The sequence below is a fragment of the Balaenoptera physalus genome, assembly GCF_965194825.1.
Source record: "Balaenoptera physalus genome assembly, chromosome: X".
In the NCBI taxonomy this organism is placed as follows: Eukaryota; Metazoa; Chordata; class Mammalia; order Artiodactyla; family Balaenopteridae; genus Balaenoptera; species Balaenoptera physalus.
This window is the reverse complement of record NC_138903.1, coordinates 98,087,658-98,110,797: the sequence shown is the minus strand read 5'-3', so window position 1 is coordinate 98,110,797 and position 23,140 is coordinate 98,087,658. Positions and strand designations below refer to the sequence as shown.

The 23,140-nt window shown below is 42.1% G+C and overlaps 1 protein-coding gene across 1 annotated transcript in view; it reads right to left on the bottom strand.

The window, feature by feature from the left end:
• Positions 1–23,140, bottom strand: part of PAK3 (p21 (RAC1) activated kinase 3) — a 275,327-nt gene that overhangs the window by 223,650 nt on the left and 28,537 nt on the right. The window contains exon 2 of the mRNA XM_082447612.1: positions 4,042–4,136. The gene's annotated coding sequence lies outside the window, so the exon portion shown is untranslated. The remainder of the gene's footprint in view (positions 1–4,041; positions 4,137–23,140) is intronic.

Here is a 23,140-nt window from a genome sequence, read left to right as displayed (position 1 = left end):
AGCCCTTGATATTTTCCCCTCAAAGCTACTCTTCCCGTAGTCTTTCCCATCTCAGTAAAATGGCAACTCCATTCTTCTAGACGTTCAGGCCAAAAACCATGGTGTTGTCCTTGACTATGGACTGGCTCGGGCCCAACACAGTCAGCAAATCCTGTGTACTCTAACTCTCAAGGTACGTAGAGATTTTGACCATTGTCTCTCATATCACCACCATTGCTACCACCCTTCTCCAAGCCACCATCATCTCTCACCTGGGTTATTGCAGCAGCTTCCTAGCTGGTCCTGCTGTGCTCCCACCTTTTTGCCCCTTCAGTTTATTCTCAACATGGCAGATAGAGTGAGCCTATTAAAATCTAAGTCCGATTATGTTACCTCTCTGCTAGAAATTCGTCAATGATTACGTACCACTTTTTACTCAGAGTAAAAGCAAAAGTTCTTACAATAACCTTTAAGTTTCCACATTATCTGTCCCCCATTACTTCTCTGAATTTATCTCCTACCACTCTGTCCCTTGCTCTCAGCTCTCCAGCCACACTGGCCCCCTTGTGTTTCTCAAACACACCAGGTCTGGTCCAGCCTCAGGGCCTTTGCACTTACTTTTTCTCTGCCTTGAATGCTCTATCTCTAAAGAGCTGCAGATCTAGATCTCTCATTTCCTTCATATCTTTACTCAAGATTCTCCTTTCTAGGCCACTCTATCTAAAACTTCTCTCTCTCCCCTCTAAAAAAAAAAAAAATCTCCATTTTATGCTTTATTTTTCTCCTTAGCACTTATCCTTATCTAACATACCATATGTCTTAGTCTGCTCAGGCTGCCCTAACAAAATACCATACACTGGGTGGCTTAAACAACAGAAATGTACTTCTCACAGTTCTGGAGGCTGGGAAGTCCAAGATCAAGGTGACAGCAAGGTAGGTTTCATTCTAAGGCCTCTTCTCTTGCCTGGTAGGTGTCTGCTATGTGCTCACAGGACCTCTCCTCATGTGTGTGTGTGGGAGAGAGGAATGGGATGCGGGACAGAGTAAGTTCTCCAGTGTCTCTTTTTACAAGGAAACTAATCGCATGAGACCAGGGCCCTACCCTCATGACCTCATCTAACCCTAATTACCTCCCAAAGCCCCATCTCTAAATATCTTCCAATTGGAGGTTAGAGCTTCAGTATATGAAATTTGGGGGTCACAAACACAAACATTCAGTCCACAGCTATATATATATATGTGTGTGTGTGTGTGTGTGTGTGTGTGTGTGTGTGTGTGTATACACATATATATCTTATTGTCTATCTTCCATATTAGAATGGAAGTTACATAAAGGTTAGGATTTGTGTTTATGGTGTTCATTGTTTAAATCCCTGTATTTTGAGTCGTGTTGGGCACATGGTAGGGGCTCAATAAATACTTATTGAATAAATGAATGGAATAAGCATAATAATTACAGCTTGTGATAAGTACTAAGGAGAAAATAGACAAGCTGATAGATTAGAACAGCAGCTGCCAACCTTGGCTTCACATTAAAATCACCAGAGGAACATTTAAAATATAGATAACCTGGGACTCATCCACAGAGATTCTGATTTCCTTGGTCTAGAAGGTGCCTGGCCATTTTTTTAATGTTCTCTGAGTGACTTCTAATGGGAAATGAGGGCTGAGAACCAATGAGTTTGAGATTAACATGGGGGACATGAACCAACGGGAACCTACTTGAGATAGGATACACAGGAAAGACCTCAATGAATGATACCATTCTGAGATGGTATCATTAAGTGGAAACCTGAAGGACAGAAGGAAGCATGGGAACGTTGGGGCATGGGTGGGATTCAATTCCTGGTGGCAAGCAGAATGAGAATGAAGGCACTGAACCAGGAATGAGCTGGGTGTGTTCTCACAACAGAAGGCCAACGTGGGTGGTGCAGAGTGGGCAAGGGGAAGAGTGAAACAAGATGAGTTTGGAGAGATATGCAGGGGCCAGATTATGCAGGGCCTTGTAGACCATGGGAAGCAAACTGGATTTTGTAGTACGTGAGATAAGAACCAATGAAAGGTTTTGAGGAGGGGAATGATGTGATCTGATTTACTATTGTCTAAATATTGCTCTTGCTGCAGTGTGGAGGGCACGAGTGAAAGTAGGGAAGCAACTTAGGAAGCCGCTGTGGTAGTCTAAGAGAGACTTCATGGTGGCCTAAACTAAGTTGGTGCTTGATGTCCCTTTCCATTTAGACAGCAGCAGCCTGAGAGTGACATGTAAATGTATTCTGCTCAGATAAACACACACTCAAGGCCATTGTTTCCTGGAAACCTTCCCAAACCTATGATTCCGTAGATTGCTAATTCTGTGACCAGTGGCTCAGTGGTTGGAATATGTATGCCATGCTCTGCCCAACGGACAAGGCCCCGTTGATTAGTTAATGGGAAAGATGTTTCTAACAAGAACACAATACAGTGATAAAGAGATTTAAAATATGATGGCAACATTCATCCATCTACATTTTAAAGAGCTCCACTAATCCCCAGCAGTGGGTCTTTTATGCTTTCTAGTTGGTGGCGGGGGCAGGGGGGCGGGGAGAAAAAAAGAGAGAGAGAGAATGAGAGAGAGAGAACTCTTCTCTCAAGGGAGCTTATAAATTAGAGGAGGCGATCAAGACATGAACACAAATAGAAGTCACACAAGTTATAAAGAGGTAGGTAGCCAAAGGGGGATATAAATACAATCAATTATTGCTGTCATTTATTTAACACTCAGTTTATGCGGAGCACTGTGTTGGGTGTTTTACATATGTTCTCATTTAATCTTCATAACTCTATGGAATAGGTAATATGATTCATGCTCTTAAAGTGTTCTGGAAGTTCCGAGTAGGTGGATCCTACCTTGGTCTGGGAGGTGCATGTGTGCAGGGAGGAGGAAAGGTGCAAAGATGAGAAAGAAGGGAACTATACAGCGCCCAGCAAGTGGCCTCACTTGGCAGAGCTGAGGGTGTGTGATGGGGAAGAGTGGCTCAACAGCAAGGAAGTTCTCCTTCCTTTTCTTGCTCCTAATCACCTCACCTGTGCCAGCCAGGCATGGAGCCTATCACTCAGGACTTGATCTTGGGGTGCCTTGGTTCTTGGTTCTCCTAAGGCCCCCAGGAGTTCAAGCAGCTTTAATTCCACTTCGAGGGAGGACAACGTTTAGATTTTCAAACTCAAAACATGAGCAGGGAGTTGGCAGAGCCCTCTTCAGTTCTTCTTTCTTTGGTAGAGGTGGCCCTTGGCATTTGGAACATTGAAAACAAGATCCCAAAGGACGGGGAATCCAGAGGAGCCAAAACCCAGCACCCAACACAACATCTCAAGCCAGCAAAGAAAGTTCACCATGCAACATTGCTTACAAAAGCAAAAATGTGCCGATGATCTAAATGTCCATCCATACGGGATTGATGAGTTAAGTTAGGAAACATCCACAGAAAAGAACACTATGGTGTTAAAAAGGATGAAGTAAAACTATATATTCTGACAAGGAAAGATGTTTCCAAAAGACTGAAAGTGAAAAAAGCAGGTCACACAACATTCTCTCTAGCATGATTTGATTTGAATCATAGATCTGTGTTTATGAATGCACAAAACTATTAACCACAGTCATCTGGTAGGTTGTCAGCACAAAGAATTACAGAGGGACTTTCACTTTCTAATTTATATACTTTTGTATGCTGTTGACCTTTACAATTATATTACTTTTATAATTGGAAAAAAAAGTACAGTAGTTTCCATTTTACAAAACAAAACGAGCCATCTTAGATCATCCTTCATCCATCTTGTCTTTTGTAACTACAACATATCTTGGGTTCAGCAGTGCATCTGAAATTGTCTCCTATAACTTTCTCATGAATGAGATGAGATAAAGCAGCAACATATTAACCAGATTATAGCACAAGTGAAATGGATTGGCAATTGATCAAAGAATTTTACACAAAGCGTAGGCGGCAACCAGCAGAAAAGTCACCAGGGAAAGGCCACAGGCTTTTGCAGTTTTACTAATAACTTAGATGACACAGAAAATGTACTTACAAGTCTGAAGATGACCCAAAGCTGGCAGGGATATCAAATATGTTGAAGAACAAAACTGAGATTCAAAATGAGCTCAGATGGGCTGGAGTACTGGGCTAAAATTTAAAAAAAATAAAAATAAAGTGAAATTTATAAGATAAAGAAAAAAATCCTCAAAAACTTAAAAGTCTATTTTGTAAGGCCAAAATAAGGGAAGCATAGCTCAGCATCAGGTCACATAAAAACAAACAATTCAAAAAAGATCTAGGGGTTCGAGTTGACCCATAGCATAATTTGAGCCAACAGCTTAACGTAGCTAAATTATTTAGCTGCTAAAAACAGAGCACAATTTTAGGTTGAATTAATGAAAGTAAGGTTTCTAATAATTCAAAAAGAGTCATGTACCACAATGTTCATTGCAGCTCTATTTACAATAGCCAGGACATGGAAGCAACCTAAGTGTCCATCAACAGATGAATGGATAAAGAAGATGTGGCACATATATACAATGCAATATTACTCAGCCATAAAAAGAAACGAAATTGAGTTATTTGTAGTGAGGTGGATGGACCTAGAGTCTGTCATACAGAGTGAAGTAAGTCAGAAAGAGAAAAACAAATACCGTATGCTAACACATATATATGGAATCTAAAAAAAAAAAAACCAAATGGTTCTGAAGAACCTAGGGGCAGGACAGGAATAAAGACGCAGACAGAGAGAATCGACTCGAGGACACAGGGAAGGGGAAGGGGAAGCTGGGACGAAGTGAGAGAGTGGCATAGACATATATACACTACCAAATGTAAAATAGATAGCTAGTGGGAAGCAGCCGCATAGCACAGGGAGATCAGCTCGGTGGTTTGTGACCACCTAGAGGGGTGGGATAGGGAGGGTGGGAGGGAGGGAGATGCAAGGGGGAAGAGATATGGGGACATACGTATATGTATAACTGATTCACTTTGTGATAAAGCAGAAACTAACACACCATTGTAAAGCAATTATACTCCAATAAAGATGTTCAAGAAAAAAAAGTAAGGTTTTTAGATTCCAGAATATAATTGCCACACTGCAATCTCTGCTGTTTTCTCCTGGAGTCTCCTGTTCCAGCCTATGCAGCACACTTTAAGAGGACCATTGAGAAAGTGGAACACCTCCAGAGGAGGGTCTCGAAATTGACAGAGGGGCTGGAAACCATCCCATAACAGGAGTGGCTCTCGAAGGGACCAGAGACATGGGGCCTAAAAAAGAGAGGCATCCAGGGATAGAGAGGCTTCCCACCTGCTTTCAAATCTCAAAAATGTTTTCCTATGGAAGGTATGCACTTATTCTGGGTTGCTCGGGTGACAGAATTAGGACTACTGCCACCCAGTGGTAGCAAGGAGGCAGATTTTCAGTAAACCTGTCAAAAAGGCTTTCTGATCTTGAGAGGGTCCTGCAGGAGGCTGAGCAGGCTGGTGAGACAGTGTTATTTTAAGCCAAGGCTGGATGAACAGATGCCCAGTGGCAGAATCACATTAACCTGGTCCCTTTCAGCTCTAAGAGATTACATCTTTCTCCTATTCTCCATGTCCTCCTCTGGACCAATGAGCCCTCTCCCTGCGGTCTACAGAGTGGTAAGGACAGCTGGGCAGGAACTACCGGGGCTGCCCCCTCTTGCTTATTGTTGACCAAGGCCTATGTGGGCAAAACCCACTGCTTATTTTATACTTTTATTTTGTTTTCCTATCCCCCTCTATTGGGCTATAAGTACCCTAAAAGCAGGGATCATGCATGTCCTGTTTCTGGCTGAATCTCAGCCCCTGGAATATCAGTAGCATATAGTAGGTGCTCACTAAATATTTAATGAAATGACCACTGCATCCCAAAATCCGTGCCATTTTCTGCAGTCTTGATTTTCTCAACAAAAGACATTTCAGATTTAAGAACCAGATCTCAAAATAATAGCAAGCAGTTGTATCTTAGTAGTAAGATTTAGGGTGATTTTGTTTCTGTTTCTCAATTTCCCCAATTTTTTGTTATGCAGTCATATTACATTAATGATTACCTGGCCATAGTCATTGTAATAGCTAACATCTATTGAGTGCTTTCCATGTACCAGGCATTGTGATAAGCACCTTACTTGGATTAATTCATTTAATCCTCATAATAGCCCTTTTCAGTTGGCACTATTATTATTATTATTATTATTGTTTCAGTTGGCACTAGTATTATTCCCATTTTAAAGACCAGGAAACTGAGAAACAGGGAGGTGATATGCCTTGTCCAAGGTAACACAACTAATATCAGGCAGACTTCAAAGCCCATGTTATTAACCCCTGACATCAATGTAAGATGGAAAATGATGATGATAATGACAACTAACATTTCTTTAGAACTAATCATATATCAGGCCCTGCGCTAAATGTTTCAAACACATCACCTCCTTCAATGCTCAGAACAGCGCCATGAGGTGGGAACTATTATTATGACCTACTGTACAGTACTAGGCCCTCCTGTAATGTAATCAAACATGCCCACTGCCCCATTTGGACTCTGCTTTGATTCCATAAGAAGCACGCTTTGTTGGATTTTCTCTTCTGCGTTCCAGCCAAGTGGAGAAGCGATCATCTGCTAGTCACTACTTGAACCCTCCACTCCGTGGAGATTAGGCCTCCAACACACATGATTTCAGCCCTTACCCGTGCTGTTGTCCCTTCCTAGAATGTCTTTCTTCTTCCCTCTGCCAACGCAATCCTACCGATTTTTTTTCCAAACGCAGCTCAAATGCAACTCCCTCCAGGAATCCTTCAGTGATCAGCCCTTTCTACCACAGTCTCTCTTATTATACAGTCTGTACATTTCATTCAGCCTGGTCATCTCTGGCTTTGCAGTGCTGACTCTCTTTCCACTCGCATATGTCCCTTTTTCTGAGTTAGACTAGAGCTCATGGAGGCAGCTAGGCCTTGAGTTCCTTGGTCTATTAGCTGGCCCATAGTAGGTGCTCAATAAATATTTTGCTGATTTCAAAATGATACTATACCCTCACAGTTGTAAAATGTTCTCTTTTCAAATAGCTGTCATACATATTATCTCACTTTAGCCTCATAGCAGCCCAGAGAGGCAAGATCTTATTTTTCTCATTTTTACAGTTAAGTAAATTGAAGGCCAGGGAGGTTAAGTAAGTTGTCTCAGGTCACACATCTGAGAATTCAGCCCAGCCCTCTGGACTTGAAGCCCCAGATTCTTTACCCTAGACCACACCGATTCTACTGGAAGGTACCGCTGGCTGGGAGCAATGCTAATAACATTCCTATAAAGGCCTTGTCTTCATTCTATCACTGGAGCAAAAGCAATAAAGAGCGCCAAGAGGCAATATCCACTGTTGAGATTGGGAAGGCAGGGAAATTCACACACCGTGGAGTGAGAAGTGCCTGGTGCTTATTAGATGGGTGGTGATGGCTGTGTTACAACCCCTGCGAGGAGGGCACTCGGGACTGAACGGAATGTTGTCCTCTACACAGGCCAGCGTGGCGCAACCCTCAGCAGAAGAGGGGCAGCCCAGCAGGCACAGGGGGAATGTGAGAGAGCCCTGGGAAGCAAGAAAGCTGGTTCAAGATCCAGTTCCGCTACAGTCTAGCTTAGTGATCCACAGCCCAAATCTGGGCCATGAACATATTTTTTTCAGCCCAAATAGTGTTTAAAAAATTTTTCGTCTGGTAAGCAACACAAAAATCAGAAGATTTTACATAAATATTCAGATTTCCAAGCTCTCTAGAAAAATGAGACGATCTAGCAACATTTAAAAAGTGGAAGACCTCACATAAAATTCAATTTCCAATCTTTCGAGAAAAAAAAGATCTGGACACATGGGGTTATTTTTGTCATCTGTTTATTACTTACAATATAGTATGTTATGTTTTGATAAGTACCATAGAGAAAATATAAAGGAGACAGGGAGTTCTGAAGTAGTAGGGGTAGGGAGATCCTGCAAGGCCTACAGCTTACAGAAGGTGATCTGAGAAAGCCTCACTGCCGAGGTAAGCTATTCCCAGGACCATAAAGGGCTGGAGTCCGGGAGTAGCTGCTCCCGTTAGGTAGGGCACATGGGAGAAAAGTTTAGGGGTACCAATACCCTCAACATACCAAGTGGGGAGTAAAAAGACACTGATGTTGTTCCCTGTGAATTGAAACAGAGTTTTAAGTCTATTATTTGATTTCACAAAAGTAACAAAAGAGTTTCAAATGGTCAAATAAGTATCAAAGTCTGAAAGAAGGAGCGGAACAAACTGTGTTTGTTTACAAAGCGCTCACTAACCAATAGCAACTAAACACCCCAATTTACTCAGATGCATTTTCTGTCTAATGGGGGTCAATGCAATTAGCCTGATACCCATAGCAATACCCCTACCTACCTTGCCCTTACATCTCAGGCCAGGGCCATTACACAGTATTAGAACTCATTCTAATTAGAGAACAACCAACTCTGTCAACCCAAGCATAGCATGGGAGAAATGGGGAGAGGAGAAATGGATCCTTCCCCATTCTCTTGTTGGCCATTTCTTGTCTGGGCTGGGACTTGACAGATAATTTCTCTGGATACTATTGTCTCCAGATGGAAGATAGTATCCTCTAGTGTCTTTCCAACATTTTGGACCATGATCTAAAGTAAGAAATACATTTGTCATTCATATAGCACACATTACGGAAATATATATTATATATGTGTGTGTGTATATATATGTATGCAACAAACATGTCCTGAAGCAATCCTTACCCTTACTGTGTGCAGTGCACACTGTTATTTCCTAGTCCATTCCTTTTTTTTTTTTTAATCCTGGTCACTACCCACTAAATTGATTTTCTGAGCAGTGGGTAATAATTGGCAGCTTGAAAAGCACTACTCTAGACCAATGGAGTTTTTGTTAAATACATACTCTTGTGCTCCATTCCAAACCTACAGAAGCAGAACTTCTTCAGGGTGAGGCCCAGGAATCTATATTTTTTTACCTAGGACTAGCCATGCACTGGCATTAAGGGATCACATTTCTCCTCAGGACACAGAAGCAAATAACATCAGTAACAGTCATTATTATCAAACACCTACTTCATGCCAGTGCTGCTGGCATAAGAGCTTTCCATTCATTGACTCACTTAAATCCTCACAACAACCCCACTTTATAGATGAGAATACTGAGGCTCAGAGAACCTTTGAAAGACACAGATAGAGAGGTTAAGAAAGTGGTGGGGCTCTGATTCATGCGGGCTCTGTTCCCACTCTTACTGACCCCTCCCACCCTCTCCCTTCTGTAGTTCCAGAGACCTTGGATCTGTCCTAGATGTTCTATACCAAGATGGTCCAACCACCAGAGGCAAGGAGCAGACATAAAACAACAACAATAATAGGTTGCACTTATATTGAGTTTTTACTGCTTCCAAAGCATATGTGTGTCTATTTTCTCCTCAGTTATGCCTTTCAGATATCCTGTGAGACAGAAGAGGCAGAAAAAAAAAACCAGAGAGGGCTTCCCTGGTGGCGCAGTGGTTGAGAATCTGCCTGCCAATGCAGGGGACACGGGTTCGAGCCCTGGTCTGGGAAGATCCCACATGCCGCGGAGCAACTGGGCCCGTGAGCCACAACTACTGAGCCTGCGCGTCTGGAGCCTGTGCTCCGCAACAAGAGAGGCCGTGACAGTGAAAGGCCCGCGCACCGCGATGAAGAGTGGCCCCCGCTCGCCGCAACTAGAGAAAGCCCTCGCACAGAAACGAAGACCCAACAGAGCCAAAAAAAAAAAAAAAAAAACAGAGACCCAAAGACGGGAAGTGACTTACCCAAGGTCTCACAGCAATTTCAGAGTTAACCTGTCCACTCTGACTCCCCCAGGTAGGGTCTACGACTGCACTTGGGCTGGCTTTCTCCAGAGTTCCCAGCTCCACCTCTTTCAAGTCTGTCTCCCTTTAAGGCAGAAGAGGAAGAAGAGCTGGTACTTTCTGCCTCCCTCCCTACAGGATTTACCATCAACTTCTGAAATGAGCACACTCTGTATACACACTGCCTGAGGGATGGTTGCCCTGAACCTCCTCCACAGGGCTGTACTTAGGGCTGGCTACATTTCTATTTTTGCTGTGCAATTTGAAAAAAAAAAAAAAAAGGCTCTGCACTGTGCTTCAAAGAAAAAAGAAAAATAATGGATTCCATGATGAAAGGCAAAGGCACCATCCCTCCCACAGAGGTTAAATGCCACCAGCCACTTGCAAAGCAGTGTTTGGAAGTCTCTGCCGAGCAAAATGCTGTGAGCCCACGGAACACCTAGGTGGTGGATTGGACCAATCTGTGCGATGGCAGAAAGAGGTTGGAGGGATGAATGACCCCCATTTAGCTTCCTTGGCTGAGGTCCTCCCTCTGTATAGAACATCCCCTCTGTTTCTGCCACAGAGAGGGGTGTTGTTTGCAATGTGTATATATTTATGTGACAAATGACTAGCTATTTATGCAACACTAACATTTTTCTTCACCCCTTCCCCTTCACAATGCAGTTTGTTCTGTCTCTCCCCTTAACAGCTTCCAAGGATCATCTACGCCCCCCCCCCGCCCCGCCCACACACGCTTAGTGAAAATAAAAGCAAGCCATCCTTCTCTCGGCCTCAGTCTCCCCTGCTATAAAGTCAATGAGTTGAACCAAATGGCTTGTTAGGTCCTTTCTCTAGTTCTAGTATTCTGATAAAATATGTGGGGAAACCCCCCCGTATAGCCCACAAATTTGCGATACAGGCTATGAGCAGGGAGGGGCAAACTGATGTCAAATTGTGTTTTAAACAGCCGTCTTTTGTTAAAGAGGGTCCAAAAAAGTGGGATAAAGAAAAAAGAAACATTTCTGTTATGCCCATAAGCAGGCTAACGTCCTTAATGATGAAGATCACTCTGCTTTTTCTGTCCCTTGCTTTATTTTTTTTATTCTCTTTATTCGTGGTCAGGCTGCAAAACCTACCAGGTCAGTTGCCTCTTTCCCACATGTCAATTTCTCATCCCATGTGAAGGTGCGGGGTGCAATCTAGCCCTGTAATAGCTGAGGTTTCAGCCGTGGAGAGCTTCAAACTAATGCCATTATCACCTCAGTGGAAGCGCTCCACTTGATGTCAGAAAAATTGGAAGAGGTGTTAAATTTGCTTTGTGACTGCAACTCCCTTTTAGTTGGGTGAGACTGGTTTAGGATTTGATGGTTTTATAGATTTCAATATCAAGAAAGGAGAAAAGATCTCAGCTTTTTAATTTATATTGTCAATCACCGAAGTGGCTCCTTGCCCATGGGGACGCTAACTAGATCTGCATTCGCTGCTGCTTGCCAACACGGCACGTGACCCTCTCCCACCTGCTTCCCGGGGCTGGGTTCAAGACGATGAGACTGCACCGGGGAAACACTCCCAGGGCATTTCAAGAAAGAAACCAGAGGAAATTAGAGGATTCTCACCCTTCCACAGTACAGCAGAGAAACTCCATTCAAACTGTCTGCGTTTGAATCAAGTGACTGAATCTCCTGGGTCTGCTCATCGCCAAATGGGAATAATACTAACAATACCTCAGAAGGTTATCGCGGAGAGTAAATGAGTAAAGTGCCTAAAGCAATGCCCCACCACGTGCTAATACCTCAACAACTGCCGGTTATGCTGACTATTATTATTCCTTCTGGCCAGACCAGTCTTTCAGCTTTCTGATGTTTAAACAGCCTGCATTTTCCGGCCATGTCATTTCACCAGAGGATCTGAAAGCACACTAGCGATGGGGCTGAGTTGAGGTTCATCTTAGAGCCATTCGGGTGGGTCGAAGTTGGCCCATTTTCCTGTTCCTGTCCTGTTATTTATTCACTCAGCAAATATTTATTGATCACCTATTACATGGCAAGCTCTGTACTAGGTGATGACATAATACTGAAGAAGATAAAGTCCTTGCTTCATAGGGTTAGCACTCGAGAAGGGGGCGGGGGGGCATGGTACAGGGATGAGCTTGCATGATCCGGGGTCCTAAAGCCAGTACGCCTGGGGTTGGGGGTAGGGCATGGGAGAGGGTGGTATGAGATGAGGCTGCAGAGGAAGGCAGGGGCCAGATCATTAGAGCCTTACAGGCCAGGTAAGGAGTTTTGTCTTCATCCTAAGAACATTGGGAAATAAATGGAAGGGTGTTTTTAAATTTATTTATTTTATTTTATTTATTTTTGGCTGCGTTGGGTCTTCGTTGCTATGCGTGGGCTTTCTCTAGTTGCGGCGAGCGGGGGCAACTCTTCCTTGCGGTGCGCGGGCTTCTCATTGCGGTGGCTTCTCTTGTTGTGGAGCACGGGCTCTAGGCGCGCGGGCTTCAGTAGTTGCGGCTCACGGGCTTAGTTGCTCCGCGGCATGTGGGATCTTCCTGTACCAGGGTTTGAACCCGTGTCCCCTGCATTGGCAGGCGGATTCTTAACCACTGCGCCACCAGGGAAGCCCTAAATGGAAGGTTTTAAGCAAAGGATCAATGTACTCTAATGTTTGCTTCAGTTCTTGCTGACGGTTGTACGGCTTCAAGATCATTGGGGGGCAGGGCTGCCACTCTCTGATACAGTGTCTTTGTGTGGATTACAAAAAAGACACCCCTTCTTCAAGTTAAAAGCACAAAAATTAGGCTACAACCTAAACCACTATAAGTTCTGCCCAAGGGAGTTTACCAGAGTCCTGGCAGGCAGCAGCCTTGGCTGTGTGCACCCACATTCTTCTTACTTATGCATTTCTTGTCCCTAGAAAAATGTACCATCAACAGCACTTTGCACCCCACTGTTCCACCTCCTCCCCCCCCAAGATGAGGCAACTGTGGGTGGGAGGGATGGGGCTTTAGAATGTGAGAGCAATGGGTGGTGAGTGAGAGAAGTGAACTCAGGGGACACCCAGGGCTTGGGCGGGACAGAGCCCACTTGTGCCACCAAATGTGTGTGTGTGTGCGTGCGCGCACGTGCGTGCACGCATATGTGCTCTCTGGAGTCTGTACAAGACCATGTGTACTGGTATAGGTTTATGCAGGAGCAGGCTCTCTTCTTCTGCTCTCAGACTTAAAGCCAAGAAGCCCAGAATGTCTGCACCCATCTGTACCCTCTTATGTAAGTTAGTAAGCATCTATGATAAAAATGGCACACCCAGAGCTATGGTGCCCTTGCGCAGTACACAACCTGAACATCCATGCACGAAAGCACCTTGCATCGAGTTGAAGCAAGTAGACCAGTTGGGCGGCTGCAGGAGTGGACCAGGAGAGAGACGATGGTGGCCCACATTAGGTAAGAGCTGAGGAGGTAGTGAGAGGTGGGCAAATTCAGGATATATTTTGAAGGCAGGTCAGCAGATTTGCTGATGGCTAGTACTTGATGCAAGAGGGAACAAGAGGCATTCAGGATAATGACTAGGAGTCTGACTTAAGCAACTGGGTAACTGTAGTGCCATTTACTATATGGGACTGACAAGAAGAGGAACATCGTAGGAGAAAAATCACAAGCCCTGCTTTGGGCAGTTTGCATTGACTCCGGCTGCCCACCTAAGAAGCTGATCTATCAATTTCTGTATCTTAAGCTCCTTCCCACTGAAATTGGTAATCCCTGCTCCTTATCTTTGGCTCAGCATGTTTCTTTTTGTGCCTCCTTTGGCCTGAGATGAAATAATGATTTCAGTTTGTTCCTACCAGTTTCTCAAGATTCCTCATTTATTGACAGGCTCCTGGTACCTCTCAATCAATCTCTCTCTCTCTCTCTCTCCCTCTCTTGTGCATGCACGCACGTGCGTGCACGCACACACACACACTCACACTTACCATTTCCCAATGTCCCTTTTTCTGAGATTGCTCTTTGTCAAAACCCAAAAAACTTCCGCTTTGGGGAGTACAGCTTCATTCAAGGACAGGGATTCTCCATCTGCCGCTGCCAAGAAGTCGCCCAGAGCTCCACCACTTCACCCAAACCCTCTCCCCAGGACAGGAAAAAGGTACTTGGAAGATGGAGCAGAGCCAAGTGAGCTGAGATATGAGCCAAGCACTGAGAAATTCAAGAAAGTATTGCTGACTGGGGGCGTGGGGGGGCATTAATCAGGAAATCTTAAGGTCATTGCAATCTCTTTGATTGCATTAACATCTAGTAGAAGAAGTCTACAGATCAATTAGTGCTACAGCAGAGGGGAGGGGGAATTAAGCTGGAAGTGTACTGCCCAGAGCTGCATCTTCCATAGAGAGAATTAATGCCAGCAGATGAAGCCAGATCTCCTCATTCCTGGGCCACGCACATTCCCTTAGAACCCACTTCCTCCCTAGACACGTATCAGGCCATCTAGGCACCAAATACCTTTCATTAAATTGCCCCTTTGTACGCTGTGCCCATCCTTCACCCTAGATCATGCTACCCCTTTCCTCCAAATATCCCTTTCCCGGGATGGCCTAGGGAAGGCTTCTGAAGAATGAATCACACATGGTGATCCAAGTAAGTCTTTGGGGCCTGCCTTGCTCCATCCGCTCTGACTCTTACTTCCTAGAGCCCCTTGCACCTTGCTCTTAATTTGCCAGAAGAGGAAAGGAGTCCACCTTTTTCAGTGACAGGTTGTGGACCTGTCTCGCATAAGCAGAAGACCCCATGCTGTGGTAGCTTTGCTTCATTTCAGCCAGCAAACCGTAGCGACCTGAACTGCATGGGCCTTTGAGGAGAAGGCTACTTAATGTGGACAAGCACGAGAAAGGAAATATCAATCGATAACAATTGTTGCTTTTCTTTTCTTTTTTTTTGGCCACGCTGCGCAGCATGTGGGATCTTAGTTCCCCGACCAGGGATTGGACCCGTGCCTCCTGCAGTGGAAGCGCAGAGTCTTAACCACTGGACTGCTGGGGAATTCCCTGCAGCTCCTATTTCTCCAGCTCCAACCATGTGCCAAGCACTAGGCTAAGAGCTCTATATAGGTTAGCTCATGTAACCCTCAAAGGAAGGCGTGTATGATGAGTATCACCATTTCATAGCTGGAAAAAAAAATGAGGCTCAGAGACATGAAGGAACTTGTTTGAGGGCCCACAGCTAGAAGTGAGCAAAGCCAGGATTTTAAACCCACACCTGTCTGATGTCAGAGCAAGTACTCATAGCCGGTTGAGTGTGCTGTGCTGGACCCAGAAACATCCCTCTATTTTCAGCCTGTCTTCCCTTCACAACAGATGTATCCAAAACCATTGTGATGACTCCCACATCTCTGGCTCTAGCCTTGATCTCTCTATTCACTGTCAGTCTTTTTGTTTCTTTCTTTGTTTTTGTTTTTGTTTTGTTTTGATTTTTGGCCACACCGTACGGCATGTGGGATCTTAGTTCCGTGACCAGGGATCGAACTCGCACCCCCTGCAGTGAAAGCATGGAATCTCAACTACTGGACCACCAGGGAATTCCCTCAGCGTCAATCTTAACCAACTCCTTTCTACTGGATGGTTTCTTTCCACACATGCCCCCTAGTCACTCAAACTTAAGACGCCTAAAACTTATTTTTTCTCCCAACCAGCTCTCCATCTAGATTTGCCTCTTTCTGTCAGTTTATCCCAATTCCCAGGCTCCTAACTTCAGGACCATCCCCAACTCTTCTCTCTCTGATCACATCTGGTCAGGTACCAAATTTTGGTGATTTCCTCTCCATAATGTCTCTTGAGTCTACACTTTCTTCCATTTCAAATGCTTCTTATACACCTTTTGACTCAACTAAACACACACACACACACACACACACACACACACACACACACACACAAATTTATAATCTCACAGTTCCCATGCATGGGTCAGAAGTCCAGACACGGTATGCCTGAATCTTCTGCTCAGGGTATCTCTGGGCTGAAAAGGTGTCAGCCAGGGTTGTGATTCTCATCTGAAGTTCCATTAATATAAAGTGTAAAAGTGTAGTATAAAGAATTTCCATATACTCTTCACTCAGATTCCTCAAATGTTAACATTTTCCTACATTTGCTTCATCCTTTTCTCTCTTTTTTGTACATATTTATGTTCACATACACTATTATTTTTTTCTGAACCATTTGAGAGTAAGTTGCAGACATCATGCCCCTTTATTTGTAAATAATTCAGTGTATATTTCCTTAAAAAACAAGGTTATTCTCTTATATAGCCACAGTATAATGATTAAAATAAGGAAATTAATATTGATATAATACTATCATCTAATCAGAAAACTTTTTTCAAATTTCATCAATTATCCCACTAACATCCTTTAGACCAAAACAAAATTTTTTTTATCTGATATAGGACTCAAACATGGATCAATTCTTGAATTTAGTTATCATGTCTCTCTAGTATCCGTTAACCGGAAACAGTTCCTTGGTCTTTCATGACCATGACATATGTGAAGAATACACTGGACTCTGATATTTTATACATTTTACCTCACAGCAGACAGAAAAGCAGAATTCCATAACTTCCCAACTATGGAATCATAGAATATGGAAGGAAACTTAAAATGAACTACTTATTCATCTAGGTCCCAAGCTGTTTCCATGCACTCCTCACATGGCCATATCATTTACCCAACATTTTTCTTTAAATTAGTTCACTTTTTAAACTTAATTTCTGTGGTAGACAAAGTTCTAAATATGATCCCCAATGACCCTTGCTCTTGTAAAATCTCCTCCCCTGAATGTGGGCGGAGCTATCAATTTGACGAGAAATAATTCCAATGATTATATTACATTATACGGTAGAATGGAGATTATCTGAATGGGCCTAATCTAATCACATAAACCCTTTAATAGCAGAGAGTTTTCTCTGGTGAGTAAGCAGAAGAGGAAGCCAGAGAGATTTGAAGCATGAGAAGGATTTGACATGACAGGTTGCCAGGTCACTGGCTTTGAAGATGGAGGGGGCCATGTAAGAAGGAATGTGGGTAGCCTCTAGGAGCACAAAGGACACCTGGCTGACAACCAGCAAGGAAATGGAGACTTCAAACATATACCCCCAAGGAACTGAATCCTGCCAAAAACCTGAATGAGCTTGGAAGGAGATTCATCCACAGAACCTCTAGATAAGAGCCCAGTCAAGCTTACATCTTGAACGGCAAACCCTGTCAAGTCTACCGGGACTTCTAACCTACAGAACAGAACGAAAATGAAAATACAACAGGCTACCCTGAAAATCCAAAGTGTCAACAGGCTACACAAGAAAAACGATATGACCATGTCAATTGATGCAGGAGAGCATTTGACAAAATCCAACACCCATTCATGATTTAAAAAAAAAACTCTCAGAAAACCAGAAATAGAGGGGAGCTTCCTGGACTTGATAAAGAACATCTACAAAAACAAAAAATAAACAAGGGAGACCCCCACAGCCAGCAAATTGAACCAAGCAATATCTAAAAGGATTACATACCGTGACCAACTGGGAGTTTTTCCAGGAGTGCAGAGTAGGCTTACCATCCAAAAACCAATTAATGTAATTCAATTGAATTACACTTCAATAAACGAAAGGACAAGAACCACATGTTTATCTTAATAGATACAGAAAAATGCACTTGACAAAATTTAACACCCCTTCATCATAAAACACTCAACAAACTAGGAATAGAAAGGAACTTCCTCAACCTAGTAAAGAGCATCTATGAAAAACCCACAGCTAATATCATACTTCATGGTGAAAGAGTAAATGCTTTCCCCCTAAGATTATGAACAAATCAAGGATGTCTGCTCATGCCATTTCCATTCAACATTGTACTGGAGGTTCTAGTCAGGACAATTAGGCAAGAAAATGAAATAAAAGGCCTTCTGAATGGAAAGGAAGAAATAAAACGATAATCACAGATGACATGGTCTATATCTAGAAAATCCTGAAGAATCCACTAAAAACCAATTAAAACTAGTAAGTTCAGCAAGGTTGCAAGATACAAAATCAACGTACAAAATATAAATTTCATTTCCACACAGGAGCAATAGGCAAACCAAAAATAAAATCAATAAATCAGTTCCATTTACAATAGCACCAAAAATAATAAAATATTTAGGAATGAATTTAACAAAATAAGTACAAAACTTATCATCTGTACCATACAAAACATGGTTGAAAGAAATTAAAGAAGACCTAAATAAATGGGATCTAACCCTAAATAAATGGAAAGACATCCCAAGTTCATGGATTGGAAGATATACATATACACACACACACACATATATATACATACACATATACTTATAGAACAATGGAATAGAGTTGAGAGTCCAAAAATAAACCCTCACATTTATGACCAATTGATTTTCGACATGCATGCCATGGAATTTCAATGGGGAAAGAAGTCTTCTCAACAAATGGTACTGGGACAACTGTATATCCACATGCAAAAGAATGAAGTTGAACTCCTACTTCATGCCATATAAAAAATTAACTCAAATGGATCAAAGATGTAAATGTAAGAGCTAAAACTATAAAACTCTTAGGAAAAAACATAGATAGATAGATAGATAGATCGATCTTAGCAACCTTGGATCAGGCAATGGTTTCTTAGATATAACACTAAAAGCCCAGGCAACAAAAGAAAAAATATATAAAATGGACATCATTAAAATTAAAAAATTTGTACTTTAAAGGACACCATCAAGATAGTGAAAAGGCAATCCACAGAATGGGAGAAAATATTTGCAAATCATATATCTCATAAGAGACTTCTATCTAGACTATTTAAAGAACTGTTAGTAATAAAAAGACAACCATGACAGTCAAGAAGTGGGAACAACACAAATGTCCATCAACTGATGAATGAATAAACAAAATGTGCTATGTGCATACAATGGCATATTATTTAGCAATAAAAATAAATGAAGTACTGATACATGCTACGACATGGATGAACCTTGAAGAAATTATGCTAAGTGACAGAAGCCAGTCTCAAAGACCACATATTGTACGATTCCATTTATATGAAATGTGCAAAATAGGCAAATCTATAGAGATAGAATGTAGACTGGTGGTTGCCTTGGGTTGGAAGAGATGAGGGACTGGTTGGTGATAGCTAGGGGGTATATGATTTCTTTTGGGGATAATGAAAATGTTCTAAAATTGATTGTGGCAATAGATGCAAAGTTCCGTGAATGTATAAAAAGCCATTGAATTGTAAACTTTAAATGGGTGAATTGTATGGCATGTGGATTATATCTCAGTAAAGCTGATAAAAATACACAGCCACAGCTAACATCATACATCATGATGAAAGACTGAATGCTTTTGCCTTAAGATTGGGAACAAGGCAAGGATTTCTATTCTCATCACTGGGATTCAACATAGTACTTCCCAGTGCAGTAAGGCAAGAAAGGAAATAAAATGCTCACAGATCACAAAGGAAGAAAGAAAACTGTCTCCATTTGCAAATGCCATGATTATCTACATGGAAAACATAAAAGAATCTATAAAAAATGCTCCATCTAATAATGGAGTTTAGTAAGGTCGCAGGATACAATATCATCATACAAAAATCAACTGTTTTGGGCTTCCCTGGTGGCGCAGTGGTTGAGAATCTGCCTGCCAGTGCAGGGGACACGGGTTCGAGCCCTGGTCTGGGAAGATCCCACATGCCGCGGAGCAACTGGGCCCGTGAGCCACAATTACTGAGCCTGCGCGTCTGGAGCCTGTGCTCCGCAACAAGAGAAGCCGCGATAATGAGAGGCCCGCGCACCGCGATGAAGAGTGGCCCCCACTTGCCGCAACTAGAGAAAGCCCTCGCACAGAAACGAAGACCCAATACAGCCATAAATAAATAAATAAATAAATAAATAAACCCAAAGTTAAAAAAAAAATCAACTGTTTCTATATGCTAATAATGAACATGTGAAAACTGAAATTAAAAACACAATAGCATTTACAATCACTCAAAAAAAATTAAGTACTTAGATTTAAATCTAACAAAACCTGTACTTGTATGGACTCGTAAGCTGAAAACTAAATAAAACAATGATGAAAGAAATCCAAGATCTAAATAAATGGATACACGTACCGTGTTCATAGATTGGGAAACTCCATACAATGAAAGTGTCAATTCTCTCAAAATTGATATACACGTTTAATGCAATTCCTATCAAAATCCCATCAAGATTTTGGTGGACTTAGGCAATATTATTCTACAATATATTTGAAAAGACAAATGACTTAGAATAGGTAAACAATTTTGAAAAAGAAGAATAAAGTGAGAGTAATTGCTTTACCCAATATTAAGGCTTACTATGTAACTTCAGTAATCAAAGAGAGCATCGTTATTGGCAGAAGGATAGACACAGAGATCAATGGAACAGAATAGAAAACCCAGAAATGGACCCACACAAATATGCCCTGCTGATTTTTGACAAAGATGCAAAAACAATTCAATGGAAGAAAGATAGCCTTGTCAACAAATGATAATGGAGTAATTTGACATCCATAGGCCAAAAAAAGAAATGAACCTTGACCTAAACCTCACATCTTATACAAAAATTGACTCAAAATAGGTCATAGACTGTATAGTTTTACAACTATACACAGTTTATAGAAGGCTTTTGAAAGAAAACATAGGAGAAAATCTTAGGGACCCAGGGCTTGGTGAGGAGTTCTTAGGCATGACACCAGAAGCACAAACACTGCTCCGTGAGAGACTTTGTTAAAAGAGTGAAAAGACAAGTCAAATACTGAGAGAAAATATTTTCGAACCATGTATCTGACAAAAGCCCAGTATCGAGAATATATAAAGAACTCTCAATACAATACTCAACAGTAAAAAACACAAAATTCAATTAGAAAATGGGCACAAGACATGAATAGACATTTCACTGAGGAGGATATTTTGATAGCAAATAAGCACATGAAAAGTTGTTCAACATCATTAGCCACTAGAAAAATGCAAATTTAAAAGATACCACTACACACCTGTGAGATTGGCAAAACTAAAAAATTAGTGGCAACATCAAATGTTGGCAAGGATACAGAGAAACTGGATTGCTCATATATTATTCATGAGAATGTAAAATGGTACAGCCACTCTGGAAAACAGTTTGGCAGATTCTTATAAAACTAAACCTGCACTTGCCTTATGACCTAGCAACCACACTCCTAGGTATTTATCCTAGAGATGAAAACTTCTGTCTACACAAAAACCTGTACACAATTGTTCATACCAGCTTTACTTATAATAGCCAAAAACTGGAAACAGCAAAAATGTCCTTCAAAAGGTGAATGATTAAACAAACTCTGATGTATCCATTTCATGAAATACTACTCTGCATTAAAAAGGAATGAATTATTAATATATGCAACAACTTGGATGGGTCTCTGGGGCATTATGCTGAGTAAAAAAGTCAATCTCAAAAGGTTATATATTGTATTATTCCATTTATATAACATTTGAAATGACAAAACTACAGAGATGAAGAATAGATTAGTAGTTGCTAGGGGTTAGCGACGGCTGGGGGAGGAAAGTGGGTATAACTAATTAGAGGTAGCAGGAGGGAGATCTTTGCTGTAATGGAGTGACTTTGTATCTTAATTGTGGTGCTGGATACATAAAACCACACAGGAGATAAACTGACATAGAACTATACACACACATTGTGTCATAGTCTATTTCCTGGCTTGATATTGCAAGGTGGTTATGTAAGATGTTACCCTTGTGGGAAACTGGGTGAAAGGTACACAGGACCCCTCTGTAACATCTTTATAACTTCCTGTGAATCTATAATTACTTAAAAATTAAAAGTCTAAAAAACTATGGCCTGTATATGCATTTTGTCTGGCATTTTTTTTCAATATAGTGATTTTTTCTTTTTCTTTTTAAACTTGGCCGTGCCACATGGCTTGTGGGCTCTTAGTTCCCCAACCAGGGATCGAACCTGGGGCCACGGCACTGAAAGCACCGAATTTTAACCACTGGACCGCCAGGGAATTCCCTAGGCATTTTTTTTTTTAAGTTGCAGGGGGCGGGGGCTCGCCTGGTGGTCCAGTGGTTGACTCTGCACTTCCAGTGCAGGGTGCGTGGGTTCGATCCCTGGTCAGGGAACTAAGATCCCACATGCTGTGCAGCACCACCAAAAAAAAATAAATAAATAAAAGTGGAGAGATATTTGTATAAATATCTAGATTTCTATTTTCTCTTGAAAAGCCCTAAGACATAGAAACCCTGGCCCACATTGCCATGCTTTCCACTGCTCTTTTATGTGGGAATTACTCTCTCCAGCCATCACAGTCCTCACCCAGGTCTTGGTAGTTGTTTATGCTACGGCCTGGCCCCCAAAGGCATTTGAGCTTGTGGCCTCTGGTTATGCCTTTGTCCCCAACCCTCTGCCTGCCTCAACTTTCACCCATTTCTAACACAGCCGTGCCCCAAACAGGAACCCTGCATGAGAAACCTCCAGTTTAGGAAAGATACCTCTAGGCCTCACCTTTCTGTTATCAGCTCTGACACCCCCCCCCTTCCCTCACTCATTAATCCCCAGTCTGTTTGCTTTGGCACCTGCCCTGTTCCAGTTCTTGCCCCTTACGGCAAGCCTTTAGGATGTTAACTGTACCGCTGGTTTCCTGAACCACAGTCAGGGACACAGGGTGTCCTAAGCAGGCACATCACAGGTCAGGACTCTCCTTCCCTCCCTGACACAGACTATACAGACATATCCTGTCCCACTTTTTTCTCTTCCTTAGAAGTTGTTTTAATCACAAAAGTCATTCGTACTCATTTGGAATTCTGGTGACATTATAGAAAAAAAATTAAAGGAGAAAAATAATCTGCAACCTCACTACCTACAGATAATTACTATTACCATTTTGATGAATTTCCTTCCAGTCTTTTTCCTATATTTGTTTACTGACACACACACCCCAAAAGGGTGTCACACTCAATATATTTTGTAGCCTGCTCTTCTCACTTAATCATGTTTTATGAGCATGTTTCCTAGTCAATAAAAACTCTTATAAAACATTTAGATTTGAATGTTACTGTTGGTCCTATATTTTCCTTCTCATTTTTCTAAAGAGGGAGTCTCTCTCTCTCTCCTGCCCCCCTCTCTCCCTCTCCCCTTCCCCCTCTTTCTCTCCCTCCCTTCTCCCTTCCTTCCCTCCTTCCTACTCTCTTTCTCTTTCTTTGACATACTAAATGAATCAAATTTATAGGG